Genomic DNA, 27,661 nt, shown 5'->3' on the forward strand with positions numbered 1-27,661 from the left:
CTTCCAGTTGCCATAGCAACAATCGACCCCCGCAATCGCGTAGCGGGGTGCCGATATTGTTATAACAACTTAAATGCGGCGGTCGTTATTGACCACCGCATTTAAGGAGTTAATCGACGGGGATCACCGCTGTGATCCGACCCGATGTTTTCCCCCAGTACTAAGGCCCCATGCACACGACAGCAAAAAACCTCCGTTTTTGCGGACCGCAATTGCGGTCCGCAAAAACAGAGCCATTCACTTTCATTGAACACTGACACCTTTCCGTAGCACTACGGAAGGGTGTCAGTGCCGTGGAAATGTTCCGGGAATTATGGAACATGTCCGTTCTTTCGCATTTTGCGGGCCGTGCTCCCATACTTTGTATGGGAGCACGGCCCGAAAATGCGGCTGTCAGTCAGCGGCCGGCCGTGCCCGCAATCGCGGGACGTGATTGCGGGCACGGTCGTGTGCATGGGGCCTAAGGCTGCTAGTAGCAGCCCATACTGGGAGATGCCAGGCTGCGGGGAGTGTCTGTGCACTTCGTTAGGAGCGCACGTAGATTAACGGGCTGCAGGCACAAGGACCGGTGGGTGCTTTACGACGCCCACCTGCTTCCCGACACCCCTGGTGGCGGTGGGTACCGGGGTAATAATGTGGGTTAGTGTTAGCCTCTGCACCGGCTAACACTAAACCCCGCCTTAGTAATGGACGTTGTCAATCAGCCAGCGGCCATTACTAAGGCGGTAGTAATACATTTTAAAAAAATACAAGGACATAGAATTTTTTTTTATTGAAATTTAAAAAAAACACATCCCTCCTTAATCATTTTATTGAGAATAAAAAAAGCCGTCATCGAAGTAGTCCTCGAATCCGAAGTCCAACAACTGAACCTGAAAAAAACACAAACTCACAAAAAAATTGCTAACACATAACAAAGCAAAGCAATTACATACATACACACACATTTTTTTGGGGGGTGGACGTATGTTAGTAGAAGGATACTTACTGCTGGAGCCCTGTATCTAAGTATCATGTGTGATACTGTCTGCTCGGCCATGTATCTAAGCCTATCATGTATGATACTGTCTGCTGAGACAATGCATCCAATTTTATCCAGCGGTGTAGCTATAGGAGCCTTAGTCTAAGGCCTTATTTACACAAGTGTAGTTCACGTCCGTGATACGCGTGTGAAAATCACACGTGTTGCACAGACCTATGTAAGGCAATGGGGACATTCAGACATTCCGTGTTTTTCACGCAGCGTGTGTCCGCTGCGTGAAACTCACGACATGTCCTATACTTAAGCGTTTTTTGCGCATCATGCACCAATTGAAGTCAATGGGTGCGTGAAAATCAAAAGCAGCACACGGACGCAATTCCGTGTGCTGCGCGTGATTTGCGCAACAGTAGATCAACAAATGAAGGAAAAAATAAAACCACCTCCTTCATTTCTTTTTCTAAACCACAAAACTGCGTGTCATAAGGATGGCATATGCGCAAAAATCACGCAGCCACGCACCAAACACTTATGACACACGGGACTGCAACACGCAAAAAACGCTGCATTTTTGCGCGCAAAAAACACACACGTTCGTGTGAATTTCGCCTTATAGATATGTTATCTCCGATATGTAGCACTACTGTATGGGAGCACATGGGGAGGTATTACTGTGTAGGGAGTACAAAGTTGGTACTAAAGCTGATCCATAACTGTTTTCTTAAAGGCCAGGGCCGGCTCCAGGATTATGTGGGCCCTTGGGCAAAACAGACTTAGTGGGCCCCTTTGCAGGGGAATGCACTTAAAGCTGCAGTAAAATGGCAGTTTGTTCCTCTATATAGAAGTTCGGCCTCCAGTTTTTGCCCCATATAAAAATTAGGCCCCCCATATAGAGGTTAGGCCCCCAGTTTATGCTCCCATATATACAGTGCCCTCTGTAGATAATGCCATACAGCCCCCTGTAGATAATGCCACACAGCCCCCTGTAGATAATGCCACACACAGCCACCTGTAGATAATGCCACACACAGCCCCTGTAGATAATGCCACACACTGCTCCCTGTAGATAATGCCACACACAGCTCCGTGTAGATAATGCCACACACAGCCCCCTGTAGATAATGCGACACAGTCCCCTGTAGATAATGCGACACAGTCCCCTGTAGATAATACCAAACACACACGCAACCCCTGTAGATAATGCCACACACAGCCCCCTGTAGATAATGCCACACAACCTCCTCTAGATAATGCCACACACACAACCCTGTAGATGCCACACACTGCCCCCTGTAGATAATGCCACACACAGCCTCTGTAGATAATGCCACACAACCCCTGGAGATAATGCCACACACAGCCCCCTTTAGATAATGCCACACACAGCCCCCTGTAGATAATACCACACACTGCTCCCTTTAGATATTGCCACACACTGCCCCCTGTAGATAATGCCACACACTGCTCACTGTAGATATTGCCACACACTGCTCCTTGTAGATATTATTACATACTGCCACCGGTAGATAATGCCACACACAGCCAACTGTAGATAGTGCCACCCCCCCCTGTGGATAGCGCCATTGGGGCTCCCTCTAACAGTGGAATCCCCGGCCAGAGCGTTGCCAAACACAAACATGGACAGTGATGTCAGGGGCTCCTCCAGGAGCAGAATCCCCAGCCAGAGCGTCGGTAACGCTCTGGCCGGGGATTCCGCTCCTGGAGGTGCCATGACAGCAGGATAAGGCAGCACCCAGCGGCCGAGTGAGTCCCCCAAAGGGCAGCGGGTGCTGATACCGGCCCTGGGTCTGAGCATCTGACTGAGGGCTCTATGGGGAAGAAGTATACTGCAAGTGTGGGGGTCTGACTGACTGCTGCGGGCTCTGAGCACTGAGCAGTCATAGATGCTCAGACACCCCCTTGCAGATAATCTTCCGCATAGAGCCCTTTGTATTTAGCGAGATGCTTAGACCCCCCCCCCCCCTTTGCAAACAGCCAAAATCCCACCTTGCAAACAGCCAAAAACCCCCCCTGCTAACAGCAAAAATCCTCCCCTTGCTGACAGCCAAAATCTCCCCTCCTAACAGCAGAAACCACCCCCCGCTATCAGCCAAACCACCCCTCCTTGCTAACAGCCAAACCCCCACCTTGCAAACAGCCCAAACCCCCCCCCCCCCCCCTGCAAACAGCCCAAATCCCCCCCAATCTCTAGCGTCGGCCAGCGATGTCTTTTTTAAGTTAATAAGGGGCAGGAGGCTGAGTGCACTGAGCGGCGCTAAGTTGTTTTAAAACAGCGCTCACCTCAGTCTCAGCCCGGCTGCCTCTCCTCGGTGTCTTCTCTCTGGTGTTCCTGCTCCGCTCTGGTGTTGCGGGCAGAGTCAGGGGACTCCCCGGTAAAGCCAGGACAGCAGCCATGAGGAGAGCCATGACGGCTGCATCAGCACTCGGCGGCCGAGTGGGCCCCCTGAGGGTAGTGGGCCCCGGCACTTGCCTGAGTTCGCCGGGTGCTGACGCCGGCCCTGCTTAAAGGTCGCCTTTTTTGGGGGGGTTGGTGCCCTGTAAGGGACAGTATAGGTGGTATTGGTAGAGACAGTTTATCAACATCATGTTTACCTCTAATTCCTCCAGGTACTGAAATACTCAAGCCTACAGATGCCAGGTCTTCCGGAAATCACAATCTCTGTGTAACAGATACATCAAGATTCACACATCGCAGAAACTATCTGGATTCATTGGCCCAGGACTTACATGTGAATGGTAAGTGATCCACGGTTACATCCTTCTGGCATTGTTTGATAAATTCTGACATGGAATGTATCTTGTTCTAGGGTTTCTTTGCCATTGATCACTGAAAATATTGTTTATCTTTTGGTATTTTAAGGTGTTTCATTCAAAGTTAAAGGGGTTGGCTATCTTTTCAAAATTGATGGCCTATCCTTAATTATAGGTCCATTTTCAATCTCTGGTCTCCCAGAAATGTTTACATGCCAGGAGCCAGCTGATCTGGGAGGGGGGGTCCCGACAGTTGTACCACCAGAGATTGAAAATGGATGGCTTATCCTATGGATAGGCCATCAATTTTGAAAGGACGGATAACCCCTTAAAATCTTGGCGGGATTTTTGTAAATGATTTGTTGTATTTTGGTATTCCTATGCTATAGGGTTTTGTCAGTGGTATAAATTCATATTCACTGTCTAGTTTGTGCCTTTATACCGAGGCCGCTCGAATTGGGCCCACCAAGGACCCCCCTAAACCTGGAGACGGCCCTGTGTGAAGTTATGCTCATGTTATATAGTTTAGCCAAAACTTCTCCTAACTGACCTGCACAACACCTTACAACATATCTGGTCCGGCCCGCTCACTTCTTCACATTTAACTTACTCAATTCTCTAGTGACCTCATCTGCCGTAATCACAAACGAAAGATCACCACCATCATACGACATTTCAATAGGTCGTTGTATCCACCCTAATCCCCCCATAATCAGATCCTTGTGACATGTCACGCGCCTGTACACCTTCATCACTAAATCTATTTTTAAAAAACTCACTAAACTCGATAGCCCTGACTATATTACCATCCACATTTTCACTCTGCAATTTTAATCTTTTTCATATCTGCCAAATACTCCCCTTATATTATTATTTGACATCTTATTTTCGAATTTTTTACTGTAAGATTCTTTTCCCTCCCTTAGGCCTCATGCACACGACCGTAAAAACGGGCCCATAGACTTCTATTTGCCATGGGTACCTCCCCGTATGCTTACGGGAAGGTGCCCGTGCCGTTGAAAAATATAGAACATGTCCTATTTCAGGCCGTAATTACGGCACGGGCAGCCCATAGAAGTCTATGGGGCTTCCATAATTACGGGTGACTACGTGTGTGCACCCGTAATTACGGGAGCGTTGCTAGGCGACGTAAGTGTATAGTCACTGTCCAGGGTGCTGAAAGAATTAAACGATCGGCAGTAACTCTTTGAGCACCAGGGACAGTGACTGCCGATCACAATATAGATAAAGCTGTAAAAAAAAAAAAGACGTTCATACTTACCCAGAACTCCCTGCTTCTTCCTCCAGTCTGGCCTCCTGGGATGATGTTACAGCCCATGTGACTGCTGCAGCCAAACACAGGCCAATCACTGGCTGCAGCGGTCACATGGACTGCGCGTCATCCAGGGAGGTCGGACTGGATGTCAAGAGAGGGACGCGTCACCAAGACAATGGCCGGGTAAGTATGAATTTCTTTTACTTTTATTACGGAAAGGGCTGTCCCTTCTCTCTATCCTGCACTGATAGAGAGAATGGCTGCCGATTACTGCAGTGTAATTTTGCAGCGAAAACGTGCCCGTAAATACAGGTGGAATACGGGTGACCAAGGACCCGTATTTACGCCAGTATTTACGGGTGGACAAAAATACGGTCGTGTGCATGAGGCCTTAGTTTACACTTTAAATCCTTCTGTACGTTATGTATCAAGTTTTCATCGCGTAACCTAAATGCCTAAATACAATAGTCAGAAACTCTAGAGGTAGTCACCCAACTTTTCCACACTCCTGGATGAGAAAAGTGGGTGACAACCTCAGTGGGAGCTGTATTGGTGACCCTATTGGTTGTTGTCCAACTTTCCCAGAAACAAGGAAAAATCAAAAATGTGTCTCTTAATAATAATACAACTCCAGGACTTCACCTGCGACTTTAGTTATTTTTGAGTATACTTTTTCTTTTATAGATTAGCAGGCACCTCACTGCATAAGGCAGGTGCCAGGGACTGCAGGATAAAGGAATGGTCAGGTAAAGGAGGCAAATAAGTTAGGTCAGTGTCTCCCCTTTCTGTATGTCCATTTGTTGGGTGGGGCACGACAACGTATAAGGCAACTTTATTGCCCTCCCTACCTCTCTGGCGATTGCTCCAGCAGCGTTGCCCGCCCTCCCTTCCCTATTGCACCACTTTTTTGTTTTAATAATATAATTTTTATTTTAAAAATGCCAACATTTTCCCCAACACTTTATAATTCAGAGGGAACATGTACAGACAATATCAGACGTTACATAGTGACAAAAATAATTAATTCAAACAAGAGGAGTGAGGAACCTGCTCGCAAGAGCTTGCAGTCTTTGAGAAAATAGGAATTTGGTGGATCGACACATCCATGCATTACACAGACAGCCTTTGCATTTTATCTGTGTAATTCTTCTTTTCCCCTGTGATGGCACTGCAGTAAAATCAGACACTTGCTGCTTTATTCTCCTTGGAATATGGCTGATCGCTGGGGTTCTCACCAACCTCTTCAAGTTCTTCCTGATCTCTTTCATTTTTGCTGACTGAGGGGTGTGGCTTTAGTGGAGGGGTGGAGCTTAACATTTTTTGTTTTATTGCAGACAGAGCAGTATGGGGGGGCTCCTTCTATAACCAGTGTCTATATACATCCAGACACAGACTTGTGAAAAGGCGAAGGGGAAAATGTCTGATCTAGGACTCACAGAAGAATTTTTTAGACAACATAGGACCAAGTGGATAGTTTTTATTTTGTATATAGTTTCTACTTTTAGTGTCCTTTAAAGTGGTTGCATTTATATGGCTCACATGATGAATATCTCTTCTGTATGTGCATATTATCCAATACATCATGGAAACAGCCATATTGGATTATCATAATATATACTAATACCTGACTGCTATATAATATTGAGAAATGATGAGGAGACAAAGCTTTTAATATTAAAACATAATTTATTTAACTGAAATTCCTAACTAAAGCTACTGATCAAGAAGAAGGCAAAAACCCTGCGCACGTTTAGCCAATTTGTGCCACAGGGGAAAATTCCTTGTTGACCCCGAGAAAAGGCGATCAGTCCGAGAACCCAGGATCAGAGCTTGTAATGCAACTAACTAAACACATCTCATTGATAGCTATGACATTGTATTATATAGTAACTTGTATCATTACGTATACGGCATATACAGAAGTTTTCCAATCCCAGCTGTTGTCCTCGATGTCCCTGTATCATGCCGGCCCCTCCTCTACTGATCGGACTCTGGAGATCACAGCACGACTATGGTCATCTCAGCTGTGAAAGAGAAAGAGAAGTTGTCCAATCCCAGTTGTTGTCCTCGATGTCCCGGTATCATGCCGGCCGCTCCTCTACTGATCGGACTCTGGAGATCACAGCACGACTATGATCATCTCAGCTGTGAAAGAGAAAGAGAAGTTGTCCAATCCCAGTTGTTGTCCTCGATGTCCCGGTATCATGTCGGCCGCTCCTCTACTGATCGGACTCTGGAGATCACAGCACGACTATGATCATCTCAGCTGTGAAAGAGAAGTTGTCCAATCCCAGTTGTTGTCCTCGATGTCCCGGTATCATGCCGGCCGCTCCTCTACTGATCGGACTCTGGAGATCACAGCACGACTATGGTCATCTCAGCTGTGAAAGAGAAGTTGTCCAATCCCAGTTGTTGTCCTTGAAGTCCCGGTATCATGCCGGCCGCTCCTCTACTGATCGGACTCTGGAGATCACAGCACGACTATGGTCATCTCAGCTGTGAAAGAGAAAGAGAAGTTGTCCAATCACAGTTGTTGTCCTCGATGTCCAGGTATCATGCCGGCCGCTCCTCTACTGATCGGACTCTGGAGATCACAGCACGACTATGGTCATCTCAGCTGTGAAAGAAAAAGAGAAGTTGTCCAATCCCAGTTGTTGTCCTCGATGTCGCGGTATCATGCCGGCCGCTCCTCTACTGATCGGACTCTGGAGATCACAGCACGACTATGGTCATCTCAGCTGTGAAAGAGAAAGAGAAGTTGTCCAATCCCAGTTGTTGTCCTCGATGTCCCGGTATCATGCCGGCCGCTCCTCTACTGATCGGACTCTGGAGATCACAGCACGACTATGATCATCTCAGCTGTGAAAGAGAAAGAGAAGTTGTCCAATCCCAGTTGTTGTCCTCGATGTCCCGGTATCATGCCGGCCGCTCCTCTACTGATCAGACTCTGGAAATCACAGCACGACTATGGTCATCTCAGCTGTGAAAGAGAAAGAGAAGTTGTCCAATCCCAGTTGTTGTCCTCGATGTCCCGGTATCATGCCGGCCGCCCCTCTACTGATCGGACTCTGTGGAGATCACAGAGAAAAGGCGATCAGTCCGAGAACCCTGGATCAGAGCTTGTAATGCAACTAACTAAACACATCTCATTGATAGCTATGACATCGTATTATATAGTAACTTATATCATTACGTATACGGCATATCCAGAAGTTGTCCAATCCCAGCTGTTGTCCCGGTATCATGCCGGCCGCTCCTCTACTGATCACAGCACGACTATGGTCATCTCAGCTGTGAAAGAGAAAGAGAACACTGCCCTCCTATGGCCTTCTCCTGTGACATGTGTTCGTCTGCTGTTCGAGCTATAGGAAAACATCATTCCCTGTTATCCTGGCATAATCCAGTTTTATTAATGTCCGCGCTGGAGGTGTTTCATGGTCATAGACCTTCTATACAGACCAAACAAGGTCCAGGTTCTCGCAGAAAACAACCGTGGGATAACTGTTGAGGACTCTTTGCATGTGTGACACGGAGGAGTTATAGGAGGACATCAAACAAGGCTCTTGCTAAAGTGAATGCATTGATTCTACGTATTTAGACCTATATAATCCATGTTACCAGTTACCTATATAGCACCAACATATTACGCAGTGCTGTCCCCATTGGGGCTCACAATCTAAATTCCCTATTAAATTCCCTATTGGTTTTCGGGGTGTGGGAGGAAACCAGAGTACCCACAGCAAACACAGGGAGAGCATACAAACTCCATGCAGATGTTGTCCTTGGTTGGATTTGAACCCAGGACCCCAGCGCTGCAAGGCAACAGTGCTAGCCACCGTGCTGCCCCACATGTGTGTTATGACATCAGAAGGCGCCAAATATAAAACTATAAATAGAATTGTCACGTTACATACGATTGATGAATTTCACAGTTCTTGTCCTCATCTTCAGCCGCCGTCCAGATCTCCTCCCTGCAATGAAATAAAGAGGGCAAAGTTTGCGCCATTTTAACTAAGTTTAATCCACATTTATTCAAATTTTACGGAAAATGTATTTTACGCCGCCGCTTACGACTGTTTGGTACAGTTTATGCAAAAACCTGCCATAAACTGCTGAGTAAATTCTGACAATAATTTACAACAACCCCCCAAACCTCAAATTTTCAGATTAAATAAACGTATACATTACGTACATACCTAAATGTCTGGAGATTGGCGGCAAAATGGCGGCAGATTTTGTCCACGTTACTGTTTTCTTATTGGCTCCAAAACCTGAAAGTAAAGAGCAGAACCTCCCCAGGTGCCATTTTGTTCTTGCACCGCCATGCGTCGAATGTATGGTGTTTCTTGTTTCCAGTGTTCCGGATTCCTGATGAATTATCTTCTGTCTTCTCTACTCATCTTCTTATCTTGGACGGAGCAGTTGCCCCCTGAACCCCAGTTTCTATAGAATCAGTCATTGTGACATCATGCAGTGAGGTAACAATGGCCGCCTGGACTGATGATGTCACAAATATGACCAGAAGTGACATCTCCTGCTATTCATAGTATTGATAGAAAGTTATTACAATGTCACCGTGCACATTGGTTAGCATTGCTAAGTAATGGAAAACTCCCACAAGTTATATGTGAAATACCCTTAAGTGTGCCAAGCTGACAACAAATTCCAAGCCCGTTGACAATACTTTTCCTCTTGTAGCAGTTCACCATTTTCATAGGAAATTAGCCAGATTAATAAATCTATTGAAAAAATAATCTGATCTGATTTGATTGTCATTGCTGAGGGAAGCTGTTACACTTGCCTGTAATCGGTTTTTTTTGTTCTTCAGATCAGACCTATTTGGGATCGGTTTAAAAACTGGGTCAAAGGAAAAGTTCTTAATAATGTTCTCAAATCTGGTGTAAAAATTCAAGTTGTCATTTATGGTCACTCCGCATACAATGTTCATAATAAAAAGAAATATTCCCCCCGACATCCTATATTTAATCTCAATTCTGGTAGTAGTCGAAGTTGCCAATATCTCTAACTAAGTGACTAAAAATAGCGATTCTGGTATGGTTTTTTTATAATTTTTTTTATGGCGGTCACCGTGTGGGATAAATTACATTATATTTTTATAGTTCAGGCCGTTACAGATGCGGCGATACCAGTTATGCATAGTTTATTTATTTATTTCTAATAATAAAGGACTTTATAAGGGAAAAAGGGCGATTTTTAATTTTATTATTTTGAAATTTTACTTTTTTACTTTTGTACATTTTTTTTTAAAACTTTTTCTAAAGTTTTTTTTTTTAGTCCTACTAGTGCCTTGAAGATCCAATTGTTGGTTGTTGTTATAATACACTGCAATACTTATGTATTGCAGGGTATATTATACCTGTCAGTTTCACACTGACAGGGGGCACATTAGCGTTCCATAGGTGGCAGACCGGAGGCCTTTGTTAGGCTTCCAGTTGCCATAGCAACAATCGACCCCCGCAATCGCGTAGCGGGTGCCGATATTGTTATAACAACTTAAATGCGGCGGTCGTTATTGACCACCGCATTTAAGGAGTTAATCGACGGGGATCACCGCTGTGATCCGACCCGATGTTTTCCCCCAGTACTAAGGCTGCTAGTAGCAGCCCATACTGGGAGATGCCAGGCTGCGGGGAGTGTCTGTGCACTCCGTTAGGAGCGCACGTAGATTAACGGGCTGCAGGCACAAGGACCGGTGGGTGCTTAACGACGCCCACCTGCTTCCCCGCACCCCTGGTGGCGGAGGGTACCGGGGTAATAATGGGGGTTAGTGTTAGCCTCTGCATCGGCTAACACTAAGCCCCGCCTTAAAAACACACATCCCTCCTTAATCATTTTATTGAGAATAAAAAAAGCCGTCATCGAAGTAGTCCAACAACCGAACCTGAAAAAAACACAAACTCACAAAAAAATTGCTAACACATAACAAAGCAAAGCAATTACATACATACACACACATTTTTTTGGGGGGTGGACGTATGTTAGTAGAAGGATACTTACTGCTGGAGCCCTGTATCTAAGTATCATGTGTGATACTGTCTGCTGGGCCATGTATCTAAGCCTATCGTGTATGATACTGTCTGCTGAGACAATGCATCCAATTTTATCCAGCGGTGTAGCTATAGGAGCCTTAGTCTAAGGCCTTATTTACACGAGTGTAGTTCACGTCCGTGATACGCGTGTGAAAATCACGCGTGTCGCACAGACCTATGTAAGGCAATGGGGACATTCAGACATTCCGTGTTTTTCACTCAGCGTGTGTCCGCTGCGTGAAACTCACGACATGTCCTATACTTAAGCGTTTTTTGCGCATCACGCACCAATTGAAGTCAATGTGTGCGTGAAAATCACACGCAGCACACGGACGCAATTCCGTGTGCTGCGCGTGATTTGCGCAACAGTAGATCAACAAATGAAGGGATAAATAAAACCACCTCCTTCATTTCTTTTTCTAAACCACAAAACTGCATGTCATAAGGATGGCATATGCGCAAAAATCACGCAGCCACGCGCCAAACACTTATGACACACGGGACTGCAACACACAAAAAACGCTGCATTTTTGCGCGCGAAAAACACACGTTCGTGTGAATTTCGCCTTATAGATATGTTATCTTCGATATGTAGCACTACTGTATGGGAGCACATGGGGAGGTATTACTGTGTAGGGAGTACAAAGTTGGTACTAAAGCTGATCCATAACTGTTTTCTTAAAGACCAGGGCCGGCTCCAGGTTTATGTGGGCCCTTGGGCAACACAGACTTAGTGGGCCCCTTTGCAGGGGAATGCACTTAAAGCTGCAGTAAAATGGCAGTTTGTTCCTCCATATAGAAGTTCGGCCTCCAGTTTGTGCTCCCATATATACAGTGCCCTCTGTAGATAATGCCATACAGCCCCCTGTAGATAATGCCACACAGCCCCCTGTAGATAATGCCACCACACACAGCCACCTGTAGATAATGCCACACACAGCCCCTGTAGATAATGCCACACACTGCTCCCTGTAGATAATGCCACACACAGCTCCATATAGATAATGCCACACACAGCCCCCTGTAGATAATGCGACACAGTCCCCTGTAGATAATACCAAACACACACGCAACCCCTGTAGATAATGCCACACACAGCCCCCTGTAGATAATGCCACACAGCCTCCTCTAGATAATGCCACACACACAACCCTGTAGATGCCACACACTGCCCCCTGTAGATAATGCCACACACAGCCTCTGTAGATAATGCCACACAACCCCTGGAGATAATGCCACACACAGCCCCCTTTAGATAATGCCACACACAGCCCCCTGTAGATAATGCCACACACTGCTACCTTTAGATATTGCCACACACTGCCCCCTGTAGATAATGCCACACACTGCTCACTGTAGATATTACCACACACTGCTCCTTGTAGATATTATTACATACTGCCACCTGTAGATAATGCCACACACAGCCAACTGTAGATAGTGCCACCCCCCCCTGTAGATAGCGCCATTGGGGCTCCCTCTAACAGTGGAAACCCCCGCCAGAGCGTTGCCAACATGGCAGAGATGTCAGGGGCTCCTCCAGGAGCAGAATCCCCAGCTAGAGCGTCGGTAACGCTCTGGCCGGGGATTCCGCTCCTGGAGGTGCCATGACAGCAGGATAAGACAGCACCCAGCGGCTGAGTGAGCCCCCCAAAGGGCAGCGGGTGCTGATACCGGCCCTGGGTCTGAGCATCTGACTGAGGGCTCTATGAGGAAGAAGTATACTGCAAGTGTGGGGGTCTGACTGACTGCTGCGGGCTCTGAGCACTGAGCAGTCATAGATGCTCAGACACCCCCTTGCAGATAATCCTCCCCAAAGAGCCCTTTGTATTCAGCGAGATGCTTAGACCCCCCCCCCCCTTTGCAAACAGCCAAAAAGCCACCTTGCAAACAGCCAAAATCCCCCCTTGCTAACAGTTAAAACCCCCCTGCTAACAGCAAAAATCCTCCCCTTGCTGACAGCCAAAATCTCCCCTCCTAACAGCAAAAACCACCCCCCGCTAACAGCCAAACCCCCCCCTCCTTGCTAACAGCCAAACCCCCACCTTGCAAACAGCCCAAACCCCCCCCCCCTGCAAACAGCCCAAATCCCCCCCAATCCCTAGCGTCGGCCAGCGATGTCTTTTTTAAGTTAATAAGGGGCAGGAGGCTGAGTGCACTGAGCGGCGCTAAGTTGTTTTAAGGCAGCGCTCACCTCAGTCTCAGCCCGGCTGCCTCTCCTCGGTGTCTTCTCTCTGGTGCTCCTGCTCCGCTCTGGTGTTGCGGGCAGAGTCAGGGGAGAGAAGGGGCGTGTTCTAGCAGATGTGCCTATTGCCGCACGTCTGCTAGATAAGGGATCTTAAAGGAATAGGGTGGCGGGGGGAGGGTAGGGAAAAAAATATGGAGAACGGCCCTAAAAGTTTACTGGGTCACCGGCCCGGGGGGCACCTGCCCCCCGGCCCAGCCTGTGCCCCTGGACTCCCCGGTAAAGCCAGGACAGCAGCCATGAGGAGAGCCATGACGGCTGCATCAGCACTTGGTGGCCGAGTGGGCCCCCTGAGGGTAGTGGGCCCCGGCGCTTGCTTGAGTTCGCCGGGTGCTGACGCCGGCCCTGCTTAAAGGTCGCCTTTTTTGGGGGGGATGGTGCCCTGTAAGGGACAGTATAGTATATACACGAGAAAAAGGAGTCAAATACTATTGAACCAGAAAAACACCAATTATATAGAAAATTAAAATTTTTATTGGACAGTACAAAAATACATGGTTAAAATACAGACTACAAACCAAATCACTGCATATCTCCGCAGTAGGAGACAATATGGAGCCACAAAAAATATTTTATTGTTATATATGCATAAAACTGGGAAAGTTCCCAAAATGAGTTGTCATTAGTATGCTCTAAAGTAAATTCCTTAGAATGATGCGATAGAGGCTAACAAAATGTATCTATTCATGTCCAAAATGTTTTATTAATATCCCCAATGTAATGTGTCGTTTGTAAAGAGTAATGGGGGATAACAAGGTAGTGATTACAATGGTAGTGACTACAATTTAGTCTAGTCAATACCCATTTAATGGGCAGTTTCTGAGAATGAGACACATTTGTTCATCGAATGTGAGCTTTGAGAAACAATCTAGCGATTTACGAGAAAGATTTTTGGATAGAGGGTACAGCCATAGAAGCATCAAAATGGGATACAGACGGGCACAACTTACGAGTCGGAATTCAATTCTACATCCTGTAGGAGTAAATAAAAAGAAATGTGATCAAAATAATACCCGATATATCACTACATATAACAACCAATGGCACATGATGAGATCCATCTTGGATAAACATTGGCCAATTCTGCACCTTGAGCCTGCTTTTGTGGGGAATCTATCTAAAAGACCCCAAATGACAGCTCGGAGGAGCATGAATATTAAAGACATGTTAGTGAAGATCCATTATGTACCGAGAGAGCAAAATCTTTTTTCATCAAGCAGTCCTAGACAGGGCTGTTAGGGTATGTTCACACGGCCTATTTACGGATGTAATTCGGGCGTTTTTGCCCCGAATTACGTCTGAAAATAGCGCCTCAATAGCGCTGACAAACATCTGCCCATTGAAAGCAATGGGCAGACGTTTGTCTGTTCACACGAGGCGTATATTTACGCGCCGCTGTCAAATGACGGCGCGTAAATAGACGCCCGCGTAGAAGAAGTGACCTGTCACTTCTTTGGCCGTAATTGGAGCCGCTATTCATTGACTCCAATGAATAGCAGCGCTAATTACGGCCGTAATTGACGCGGCGTTCAAGCGCCTGCACATGCCGGTACGGCTGAAATTACGGGGATGTTTTCAGGCTGAAACATCCCCGTAATTTCAGCCGTTACGGACCCCCGCCGTGTGAAAATACCCTTATCCTTGTGGTGACTGCCTATCATGTACGAATATGGTCCGGACAACAAATTTTGTGTCTATGGCAGAGAATAGGGTTTTTGAAATCCGACATTATATCTCCTGCAGCACAGTGAACGTTATATATTACGCAACCTGTGGCTGTCAGAAGGTATATGTTGGCCTGACCTCAAGACAATTGAGGATCAGGGTAAGAGAACATGTACGTGACATAGTCGCTGCTAAGGATGTCGAGGATATCACACTCCTTAAAACAATTCCCAGACTTTTTAAAATACACCATGCCTGTGACCCAAAATCTTTCAAGGCATGGGGTATCGATAGAGTGTTTTGTGGGATTAGAGGTGAGGATTCTAAGAAATTGCTGGCTCAGAGGGAATGTAAGTGGATTGTTACCCTTGGTACTATGGCCCCTGTTGGACTGAACGAAACATTAAGTTTTGCCTCCTTCCTCTAAATTTTCTACTTGTCATTCGTTTTTAACTTTTTTATTCTGTATATCTATTAATATATGTTTTTGTTCTGTTTAGTTTCCCACCTTATTCCTCTATATCAGAGTATTTCCGAGTTATTTGTGGTCGCCTGGGGATGAGACATCAGAGGCTGGATTTGTGTGGAGAAATTTCTTTCCTTCCCTACATTTTGGAACAAGATTGGATTTTTTGAAGCACGTTCACACGTTGCTTTTGTGTGCCATTGCATATGTATTGAAGGATTTATTGTTAAAATTGCAGTATAAGGGGGGATTCACACGAGCGTGATTTGGCAGCGTGTAGGCCGCGTGGTTTTCGCGCGGCACGCAATGCCCTATAGAAGTCTATGGGGCAGTACACACAGTCCGTGTATTTTGCGCAGCGTTTGTTCGCTGCGCAAAATACGCGACAGGTTCAATAACTCTGCGTATTTCACGCATCACGCACCCATTTAAGTCAATGGGTGCGTGAAAACCAGGCAGGTCGCACGGAAGCACTTCCGTGCGAACAGACTGAAACAGCGCACGAGCTGTCAAAAGGATGAATGGAAACAGAAAAGCACCACGTGCTTTTCTGTTTCCAAGCATCCAAACGGAGTGTCTTTGCGAGGAGCGAACCCCGACAACCGAAGCTAACTTCACCGGGTTCGGCCAAACTCGTTTTGGCCGAACCCGGCAAAAAAAATTCCGGTCCGCGACGTCGGAAGACATTCACTGTGCATGGTGCTGAAAGAGTTAAACTGTTTCAGCACCATGGACAGTGACTTGCGATCCCAAAATACATGAACCTGTAAAAAAAAACGAAGTTCTAACTTACCGATTACTCCTGTCTCCTTCCTGCAGTCCGACCTCCCGGGATGACACTTCAGTTCAAGTGACAGCTCCAGCCAATCACAGGCCAAGCACAGGCTGCAGCCAATCACAGGCTGCAGCGGTCACTTGGACTGCCGCGTCATCCAGGGAGGTGGGGCCCGATGTCAAGAGAGGCGTGTCACCAAGGACGCGTCACCAAGGACGCGTCACCAAGGCAACGGCCGGGAAGTTCTCGGTAAGTAGGAACTTTATCTTTTTTTTTTACAGGTTTTTCGCTGTTGTGTTCGGCATTCACTGTCGAGGGTGCTGAAAGATTTAGCTCTTTCAGCACCTTGGACAGTGACGGGCGTCGACAAGCCTCATCTCTATGATGCCGGCTGCGCGAAAATCACGCAGCCGCGCATCAGACACGCATGACACACGCAGCTGTCAAATGGTTTTTGCGCTCGCAAAACGCCGCGTTGTTTGCGCGCGCAAAAACGCAACGCTCGTGTGAATCTGCCCTAAGTTTGATATTCATTCATGTGGATTTTTATTCTCCTGATATAATACTTCTTTTTGTAACTTAATATATTCATATAAAGAGAGCATATGTGGATTGAGTATTTGCCTCTTTCCCTGTCGGCGTTCCCCTTGGATATTCAATAATATTCCCTTATTTTTGCTTCACTTCATTCATTATTGATGTTTCTTCAGCATCTTATTATTAATTTGTCCTTGTTGTCACTTATTTTCATTTTTGACGAATAGTTTGTCTATTATGATTTATAATTCGCCACTTCCTCATTATTATTTTTATGTATTACTTGCTTTATCAGGATATATTATTCTATATTTGAATGCGCTGGCATTTTTGATATATTTTTGAGAAACCTTATTCCATTATAATGTGTCTATGTAATATGTGCGGTGGATGATATTATTATGCTTTTAGAATCGGCCCATATTCCAAACGGAAGATCAATTATTTGTTCGTAAATTTCTCTCCCTCAGTGGGAGCTGTATTGGTGACCCTATTGGTTGTTGTCCAACTTTCCCAGAAACAAGGAAAAATAAAAAATGTGTCTCTTAAGGGTATGTTCACACGCACTAATTACGGACGTAATTCGGGCGTTTTTGCCCCGAATTACATCCGAAAATAGCGCCTCAATAGCGCTGACAAACATCTGCCCATTGAAAGTAATGGGCAGACGTTTGTCTGTTCACACGAGGCGTAATTTACGCGCCGCTGTCAAATGACGGCGCGTAAATAGACGCCCGCGTCAAAGAAGTGACCTGTCACTTCTTTGGCCGTAATTGGAGCCGTTATTCATTGACTCCAATGAATAGCAGCACATGCTGTTACGGCTGAAATTACGGGGATGTTTTCAGGCTGAAACATCCCCGTAATTTCAGCTGTTACAGACGCCCTCGTGTGAACATACCCTTATTATAATAATAATAATACAACTCCAGGACTTCACCTGCGACTTTAGTTATTTTTGAGTATACTTTTTCTTTTATAGATTAGCAGGCACCTCACTGCATAAGGCAGGTGCCAGGGACTGCAGGATAAAGGAATGGTCAAGTAAAGGAGGCAATTAAGTTAGGTCAGTGTCTCCCCTTTCTGTACGTCCATTTGTTGGGTGGGACACATGACAATGTATGAGACAACTTTATTGCCCTCCCTACCTCTCTGGCGATTGCTCCAGCAGCGTTGCCCGCCCTCCCTTCCCTATTGCGCCACTTTTTTGTTTTAATAATATAATTTTTATTTTAAAAATGCCAACATTTTCCCTAACACTTTATAATTCAGAGGGAACATGTACAGACAATATCAGACGTTACATAGTGACAAAAATAATTAATTCAAACAAGAGGAGTGAGGAACCTGCTCGCAAGAGCTTGCAGTCTTTGAGAAAATAGGAATTTGGTGGATCGACACATCCATGCATTACACAGACAGCCTTTGCATTTTATCTGTGTAATTCTTCTTTTCCCCTGTGATGGCGCTGCAGTAAAATCAGACACTTGCTGCTCTATTCTCCTTGGAATATGGCTGATCGCTGGGGTTCTCACCAACCTCTTCAAGTTCTTCCTGATCTCTTTCATTTTTGCTGACTGAGGGGTGTGGCTTTAGTGGAGGGGTGGAGCTTAACATTTTTTGTTTTATTGCAGACAGAGCAGTATGGGGGGGCTCCTTCTATAACCAGTGTCTATATACATCCAGACACAGACTTGTGAAAAGGCGAAGGGGAAAATGTCTGATCTAGGACTCACAGAAAAAATTTTTAGACAACATAGGACCAAGTGGATTGTTTTTATTTTGTATATAGTTTCTACTTTTAGTGTCCTTTAAAGTGGTTGCATTTATATGGCTCACATGATGAATATCTCTTCTGTATGTGCATATTATCCAATACATCATGGAAACAGCCATATTGGATTATCATAATATATACTAATACCTGACTGCTATATAATATTGAGAAATGACGAGGAGACAAAGCTTTTAATATTAAAACACAATTTATTTAACTGAAATTCCTAACTAAAGCTACTGATCAAGAAGAAGGCAAAAACCCTGCGCACGTTTAGCCAATTTGTGCCACAGGGGAAAATTCCTTGTTGACCCCGAGAAAAGGCGATCAGTCCGAGAACCCAGGATCAGAGCTTGTAATGCAACTAACTAAACACATCTCATTGACAGCTATGACATTGTATTATATAGTAACTTATATCATTACGTATACGGCATATACAGAAGTTTTCCAATCCCAGCTGTTGTCCTCGATGTCCCGGTTTCATGCCGGCCGCTCCTCTACTGATCGGACTCTGGAGATCACAGCACGACTATGGTCATCTCTGCTGTGAAAGAGAAAGAGAAGTTGTCCAATCCCAGTTGTTGTCCTCGATGTCACGGTATCATGCCGGACGCTCCTCTACTGATCGGACTCTGGAGATCACAGCACGACTATGATCATCTCAGCTGTGAAAGAGAAAGAGAAGTTGTCCAATCCAGTTGTTGTCCTCGATGTCCCGGTATCAGGCCGGCCGCTCCTCTACTGATTGGACTCTGGAGATCACAGCACGACTATGATCATCTCAGCTGAGAAAGAGAAGTTGTCCAATCCCAGTTGTTGTACTCGAATTCCCGGTATCATGCCGGCCGCTCCTCTACTGATCGGACTCTGGAGATCACAGCACGACTATGGTCATCTCAGCTGTGAAAGAGAAAGAGAAGTTGTCCAATCCCAGTTGTTGTCCTCGATGTCCCGGTATCATGCCGGCCGCTCCTCTACTGATTGGACTCTGGAGATCACAGCACGACTATGGTCATCTCAGCTGTGAAAGAGAAAGAGAAGTTGTCCAATCCCAGTTGTTGTCCTCGATGTCCCGGTATCATGCCGGCCACTCCTCTACTGATCGGACTCTGGAGATCACAGCACGACTATGATCATCTCAGCTGTGAAAGAGAAAGAGAAGTTGTCCAATCCCAGTTGTTGTCCTCGATGTCCCGGTATCATGCCGGCCGCCACTCTACTGATCGGACTCTGGAGAGATCACAGAGAAAAGGCGATCAGTCCGAGAACCCTGGATCAGAGCTTGTTATGCCACTAACGAAACACATCTCATTGATGGCTATGACATTGTATTATATAGTAACTTATATCATTACGTATTTGGCATATCCAGAAGTTGTCCAATCCCAGCTGTTGTCCCGGTATCGTGCCGGCCGCTCCTCTACTGATCACAGCACGACTATGGTCATCTCAGCTGTGAAAGAGAAAGAGAACACTGCCCTCCTATGGCCTTCTCCTTTGACATGTGTTCGTCTGCTGTTCGAGCTATAGGAAAACAGCATTCCCTGTTATCCTGGCATAATCCAGTTTTATTAACGTCCACGCTGGAGGTGTTTCATGGTCATAGACCTTCTATACAGACCAAACAAGGTCCAGGTTCTCGCAGAAAACAACCGTGGGATAACTGTTGAGGACTCTTTGCATGTGTGACACAGAGGAGTTATAGGAGGACATCAAACAAGGCTCTTGCTAAAGTGAATGCATTGATTCTACGTATTTAGACCTATATAATCCATGTTACCAGTTACCTATATAGCACCAACATATTACGCAGTGCTGTACAGAGGGGTCCTCTTTTACTGTCCCCATTGGGGCTCACAATCTAAATTCCCTATTGGTTTTCGGGGTGTGGGAGGAAACCAGAGTACCCAGAGAGAGCATACAAACTCCATGCAGATGTTGTCCTTGGTTGGATTTGAACCCAGGACCCCAGCGCTGCAAGGCAACAGTTCTAGCCACCGTGCTGCCCCACATGTGTGTTATGACATCAGAAGGCGCCAAATATAAAACTATAAATAGAATTGTCACGTTACATACGATTGATGAATTTCACAGTTCTTGTCCTCATCTTCAGCCGCCGTCCAGATCTCCTCCCTGCAATGAAATAAAGAGGGCAAAGTTTGCGCCATTTTAACTTAGTTTAATCCACGTTTATTCAAATTTTACGGAAGATGTATTTTACGTCGCCGCTTGCGACTGTTTGGTACAGTTTATGCAAAAACCTGCCATAAACTGCTGAGTAAATTCTGACAATAATTTACAACAACCCCCCAAACCTCAAATTCTCAGATTAAATAACCGTATACATTACATACATGCCTAAATGTCTGGAGATTGGCGGCAAAATGGCGGCAGATTTTCTCCACGTTACTGTTTTCTTATTGGCTCCAAAACCTGAAAGTAAAGAGCAGAACCTCCCCAGGTGTCATTTTATTCTTGCACCGCCATGCGTCGAGTGTATGGTGTTTCTTGTTTCCAGTGTTCCGAATTCCTGATGAATTATCTTCCGTCTTCTCTACTCATCTTCTTATCTTGGACGGAGCAGTTGCCCCCTGAACCCCAGTTTCTATAGAATCAGTCATTGTGACATCATGCAGTGAGGTAACAATGGCCGCCTGGACTGATGATGTCACAAATATGACCAGAAGTGACATCTCCTGCTAGTCATAGTATTGATAGAAAGTTATTACAATGTCACCGTGCACATTGGTTAGCATTGCTAAGTAATGGAAAACTCCCACAAGTTATATGTGAAATACCCTTAAGTGTGCCAAGCTGACAACAAATTCCAAGCACGTTGACAATACTTTTCCTCTTGTAGCAGTTCACCATTTTCATAGGAAATTAGCCAGATTAATAAATCTATTAAAAAAATAATCTGATCTGATTTGATTGTCATTGCTGAGGGAAGCTGTTACACTTGTCTGTAATCGTTTTTTTTGTTCTTCAGATCAGACCTATTTGGGATCGGTTTAAAAACTGGGTCAAAGGAAAAGTGCTTAATAATGTTCACAAATCTGGTGTAAAAATGAAAGTTGTCATTTATGGTCACTCCGCATACAATGTTCATAATAAAAAGAAATATTCCCCCCGACATCCTATATTTAATCTCAATTCTGGCAGGCAGTAGTCAAAGTTGCCAATATCTCTAACTCCCAGAATCTTGCTTCCCCCCAGAAAAATTGCCCACTGGAACACAGCCACTACAAGTCCCAGCACAACCTAGTAAGAAGAGGAGACCCTGCAGGGGCTGAGTGATGGGTTTGGGCACTGTAGACCTTCCAGAGAAGTAGGAGTCCCATCCCATCAAGTAATCGTACATGCGCTATATGCCTCCTACTTTTAGTACTGACTGGGCTGGTGGATTACTGGGATGTGACATCTCTACCTATGGCTCACTCCACCTCTCAGATTGAACCCTATGCTCCACTCGACTTCACAGACTGGCCCCATGACCTTTTCTCTCTCCCACACATTGCCCCCCATGTCCTCTTTTCCTTACAGATTACAGATGTAATGGTCTGAGAAAGAGGACAGGCCAGAAGGAAAATGGAGACCGGTACAAAATACATTCTCCTTTTTAACACCTACCCTACGCTGGGCTTCAAAATCTGCCATCTTTAATTATGAATGCCCCCCAACCACGTCCCTTTTTGACACAGTTTTATAAAATGTTGCACCATTGACTCTTCACAGCAGTGGTTGCCACTTCCCATTCTAACAGAATTGCCGTCAGCATCCTAAGTAACGCTTGCTTTCGGTAAAATGTAAATGTGACCTTCGTTTCTTCTATACAGTGTCATTGCCGGCTAGGGATTTCGCCTTTCAATGATGAGTCTTATTAATAAGAAGCCCATCACTCATAGTTCCTCAAAATATCTCTACATCACCTTTTTATTAGAATCTTCCTACTTGTCATATCACAGCCATCATCAAATTTCTCCAATCCGGTCTATAGCATTGGCTCATATTAACCACAATCTCATTGAAATTGAGAAGATTATATGATACGAAGGAAACTACTTGACTGTCTTCCTGTTAGTTCTTATATGATATAGCTCGATCAGGTTTTCTTGTAGATAGATAGTCATATCGGACCATGAAAAAGTTCAGAGCATATTTCAGGGGGGGGGGGGGTAAATTGTCTGGGACTGTAGCGTAAACTCTTAGCATATTTTATCTACATCCCACATAGGGGTCAGTGGTAGTCTGAAACATTCTCCGTAGATGGCTTATACAGGACATTGTTACAAACTTTAGTTAGAAATCAGCAAATATAAAGACATGACTTTCACCATCCAAGTTTATGGACCCTGAAATTCTGATGGGTCCATGGCTGCCAGGTAAAGAAAAACTGGTCTGGTGAATGGCGCGTGCAGGCAGACTTGTCTGATGTCACATGAGTCTTGTTACCCGATCCTTGCAGTCTGGGCTGTGTAGAAAGAGAACCTTGGTCATGGGGAACTGGTGTTTTCACTAGGTTAGTTGTCTCATAAAGACAACCCCTTTCCGTATGCCCTATTAGGGAATATGGATGTCAAAGGGAAGGGTCCCCTAAGGACCTTCTATAAGAGTGGAGAAAAGCTAGGTAAGAGTGGCTATCACCCTGGCAGACACGGCTCATCCACATAGCCATTCTTTTTAAGTCAGGCATGTAATGCCACAAATGTATGGCCGTAAAAAAAGAAGACGGACACGTGGTAATCAGCAGGATGGAGGTTTATAAGGAAAAGGTTGTCTTCAGGAGACGATCTTCTTAATTGTTTTCTTGTCATAATGCAGGAATTTGTTCTGCAGGTGAAATACAGGACAAAGTAAATCTCCAGAAAATAGGGTAAACGCTAATTATGAAAGGAGTACAACAGATGTTTAAAGCGAATATTGCTTAAAAATTATTATTTTGTATAATTCACACATCGTTGCGTCTTAAAAATACCGATTTTGCATTACACCCTCTTGCTGCAATACCTCACCTAACCACATGGTGTGCTGTTGAGAAATATAGATATGATCAACACAAACAAGCACAAAAGATACATTGTAATGTTCCCCTATTGTATTACAATGCACAAAATGAGATATATGGCTTAGTGTTAGATGGCAATTTGATGTGCTCTACAACTAAAAATTTCTTCCAATAATAATTTTCATTCCATAACCCTCTTTGTATCTGTCAGTTTTATGTATCTTAATCCCATAGTCTGGCATTCTGGGAGCTAGCAGTGCCAACAAATCCCGTTATTCTTGCCATAGTCCTAAAAAAATGTCTGCCATTCTGCTAACTGCTACCCCCCCCCCCCCCCCAGGTGGCAGATAGCAGGGAACAGTTGCTCCCATACACATTAGATTGTTAATGGTATCTGTCAACTTTTAACTAATGAACAAGGCCAGCCTTAGGGTTTCCACGCACTTCAATGGATGTGACAGTCTGGAAGAAAAATAAAATAAAAAAAGTGGCCAAAAACTGGATTTTCACTGTATGTATAACGATGTTCTAGCCTATGCCATATCCCTCGATTATTATAGGTATCTGTAGCCAGAAGTGAACCCCTGTGTATTAACAGTATGTGGGCCCCCTGTCAAAAGCGAAATGATTATCATAGCGTTCTCTTTGCTGGAAAATCCATCAAAGAAGTCTAATCTCTCTGCTATATTCCAATCTACCAGTCATATTGAGCCAAGGGAATCATTAAAACCAGGTTTGTAGCTATAGGGGGTGCAGCGACCTCTCTGTTTCAAAGAACCATTACTATAAATGACACGTGATAGCTGGGGCCCCTGGCACAGATTTTGTACTGAGGCCCAGGAGCTTCACATTATGCATTGGATTAACACAGTCCCTTACATGCAATCTGGTAGACTATAGAAGAAACTGCCTTTTTTTTGGTGATGATGGACCCCCCTTACCTATAAGACCCCTGTGTGGCTGGATGCTTATATGGTATGTTCACTGGGGGGATTGAGGTTCTAGATGATCTAAAGATAATTTTACAATTCAAGCAATAAGGAACAAACAAGTTTGTTGGGATAGCTTTCACAGAATTGATTAAGAATATCAGCTAGCCATCGGTTATCAAATATTTTTTGGGTAGGTTCCAGACACGTGCTGTACCCATACCAGTAACCTTAGGGGAATCATCTAAAGAATGATAAGATAAGTGGTCACTCATAGCATTTCTTTTCATTAGTTATGAAACTAGGGCAAGTTGCATGCTCTTCAGTTCATGAATATGTTGGTGAATTTCTTTCTCTGATCTTTATAATGACCAGTTATTATTCTGAAAATGTTGTGGTGAGGAAAAACCCTGAAACTACTTTCTTTAAAGAAATGCAAAGCCTCTACAAAAACAGACAAAACCGTGAAGACAGACAAAATTTATCAAAAGGTTTTCTCAGAAAATACCAAATTTGTTTTATGGTCAACAAATGACCTGGATATTTAAATACAAGTCCAAGACTAACCCATTATACTTGAATCTTAGTGACTTAAGCATGTATGAAGTAACAAAAAAAAACAACAAACAAAAACAGATGAGGGAATGATTGCTCACTTGCTTGTATATAATGATAGCGACAGGTCAACAGGAACTGTGATGATAACACATCAAGGCCATCAGTTGATCTGACATGAGATCTGAGCTCCATGTCAAAAGATGGGGCTGAGAGTCAGTGGCTTATAATAGAAAGGTGGGCTGATATCGGTGGCTGGTTTTACCACTCTGGACAGAAGGACCAGGTGATTGCCTCACCAGTCCCTTTCCATTAACCATGGGCTACTTCCTCAACCCTTTGTTTGTGAACAATGCAGTTCCTCTAGGGAGGGGCATCCTGCACAGATTCTCACTACCCAATAGCAAAGGCGATAGGACCAACCATCGCTGGTTGTCCCATCCCCTTTGCTACTGGGTGAAACCAACCATGGCTAGGCCCCCTCTCTCCAATGGTGCCATAGCAGCCACATGGTCTGCCAATGTGGTATGTACACTCTTGCTAAGAGGTCAAATCGACCTCATGCTTAAGATAGCATGAATTAATAAGAATTTTTAGTTATCCGTTCTATTAACAAGATATCATCTTCATTTTTAGTGCTGTAGAACTAGATGCATATGGAAATAAATGTGAGGCAGCTCAACATAAGAGCATTGACAGATGGTGTTTGCAAAGCAACTGAATGGGGTAGAAGTTTTTCCCAACCATGAATCCATGGGGCTGCCTAGAACCTGGTTAAATGTTCCCACAAGACAGCAGCAAAAGCTGTCACTTTACAGCAGGGTTGGGATAATTGTAGAGGTTCCTTCATGGGGTTCAGGAGTTTCCCTTACGGTAAAAAGGTTGGAAGTTAAAAAAGTTAATGCTTTACATTTTTCATCATCGGAGTAATCAACTGTTCCCAGGATGGGACAAATCACTTTGGCATCAAAGATTAGTTGTAAAAAAAATGTAAAAAAAATTGGAAATCACCCATCACTTCGAGGGCAACCACATGTTTTCGGCATAGAGATGCCGCTAAGTTATACAATGACTTCTGATGGTATTATATACAGCATCATAAAATCACATCTCTCAAAACTCACTCAACAGTATGGTCCACCTAAAAGTTTAAGAAGCACTGCTATAGATGACATTTAATCTTCTGATACTCTAATGAAAAGGCAAAAAATAATAGTGCTAGACCTGTCCCCAAAACGGGCAAAAAGAACCCAGGCTGACCCCTCTTCCTCCCTTCCTCCCATCCTACAGCCTGACCAAAAGTTATATCTCCACAAGCATTGTGTCTATTTCGTAAGTAGGTCGTTGTACATCATCGACATTTCCTGCAATAACACACTTTGTTTTCACTTCAATAATTGTCACTTTTTGTGACCGCATACATTTGCTGACCTTGTTTCTGCATGATGACTATCATCTAATGATATACCTGTATCTATCCTCATACATATGTTTTTATGAAAATTTAGGTGACTGTGGTCCTGTTTTTTTCCATTGTCCAGTACAAACATAGCTATATTAAGATTAGTTCTCATTTGAAAAGTGGAACAAAAGCTAACTGTAACCCCCATCATTTTATAGATTGTAAAACAACTCCCCCATTGTGATATCACTTGTTCATACGTATCTACCAGTTCAATAAAATGAATGATTGTCCACTCGACAGCTGTGATGTTGAACTTCAGGGACCTAGGATAATTGAGCCAACCCTAAAACTCCTGCATTTGCCTCCAAGATAGCTTGTCCCACCCCTGAGGACACCTCCCTGGATTTATGCAGGACTTGAGGTCTGTAATTTACAGTACATTGCCCCAGCTGCTGTAGAACCTCATCATACACAAGCAATCTCATTGATTGGTAGCGTTCCATCACTCGTTTGACAAGAATCTTCTTTGTCCTTTTTATGAGGTCTGGCAGTAGCACTGTTGTTCATGATAAGTTGCAATGTTCGATAATGTACAATTATATAGCACCGAAGCCATGTAGTAGCTCCGTAACCTCATGCTTTTCTATGCTGCCGGTACGCCTTTGTGACTTGCAATAACTCCTTGGTGGCCTCTTATAATCTACAGTAGAGGGGTATACAAGCTCATATATAAAATTCACAACCGTGCTTATATTATCCATAATATATAATATACAGGGTGTCTATACAACCTGGGAAGCAAAGTTCAACCTTTTAATGATGGAGAACCACCTTATCATAAGCTTATCTACGATAACGTTTCCACCTCTATAAAAAGATGTGTAGTAGTAAATTCTACTTTTGGATATGTGGGCGATAGATAAGCACAAAAGACTCAAAAACTTTCTCTGCGTACACTTCTCTAACCAACTAACCAGAGTATCTGCTTTACAGGAAGCATCTGAAGTCAACCTAATCCCACACACATTTCTCTTGATAGCAGATTCTACCTGTACTACATACAGGGGCGGACATACCGCATGTGCAGCCGGTGCAGCTGCACAAGGGCCCCGCGTGGGAAGGGGGCCCGTTCCTCTGCTGGCCGACTCCGTTCTCAGCTGCGCGATGCTGAGGACTGAGACAGAGGCCCGTGGACCACTGGCGTAGCTATAGGGGTCGCAGC

The 27,661-nt window shown here is 44.7% G+C and overlaps 2 long non-coding RNA genes across 5 annotated transcripts in view; one reads left to right on the forward strand and one right to left on the reverse strand.

Annotated features, from left to right (window-relative positions):
* Positions 1-27,661, forward strand: part of LOC142665957 (uncharacterized) — a 56,025-nt gene that overhangs the window by 7,056 nt on the left and 21,308 nt on the right. For 3 of the 4 annotated variants that reach the window (XR_012851609.1, XR_012851612.1, XR_012851611.1), the window contains exon 3: positions 3,608-3,736. This is a non-coding gene — a long non-coding RNA (uncharacterized LOC142665957). Of the gene's footprint in view, positions 1-3,607; positions 3,737-15,487; positions 15,712-27,661 lie in introns of those variants that run through there. The other variant, XR_012851610.1, reaches the window with a different exon arrangement.
* Positions 18,732-21,131, reverse strand: LOC142665873 (uncharacterized). Its single transcript, XR_012851590.1, has 2 exons — positions 20,900-21,131; positions 18,732-20,678 (listed from the first exon to the last, which is right to left on the reverse strand). It is a non-coding gene; the product is annotated as an uncharacterized LOC142665873 (long non-coding RNA).

Source organism: Rhinoderma darwinii, chromosome 13 (assembly GCF_050947455.1).
Source record: "Rhinoderma darwinii isolate aRhiDar2 chromosome 13, aRhiDar2.hap1, whole genome shotgun sequence".
NCBI classification, from domain to species: domain Eukaryota; kingdom Metazoa; phylum Chordata; class Amphibia; order Anura; family Rhinodermatidae; genus Rhinoderma; species Rhinoderma darwinii.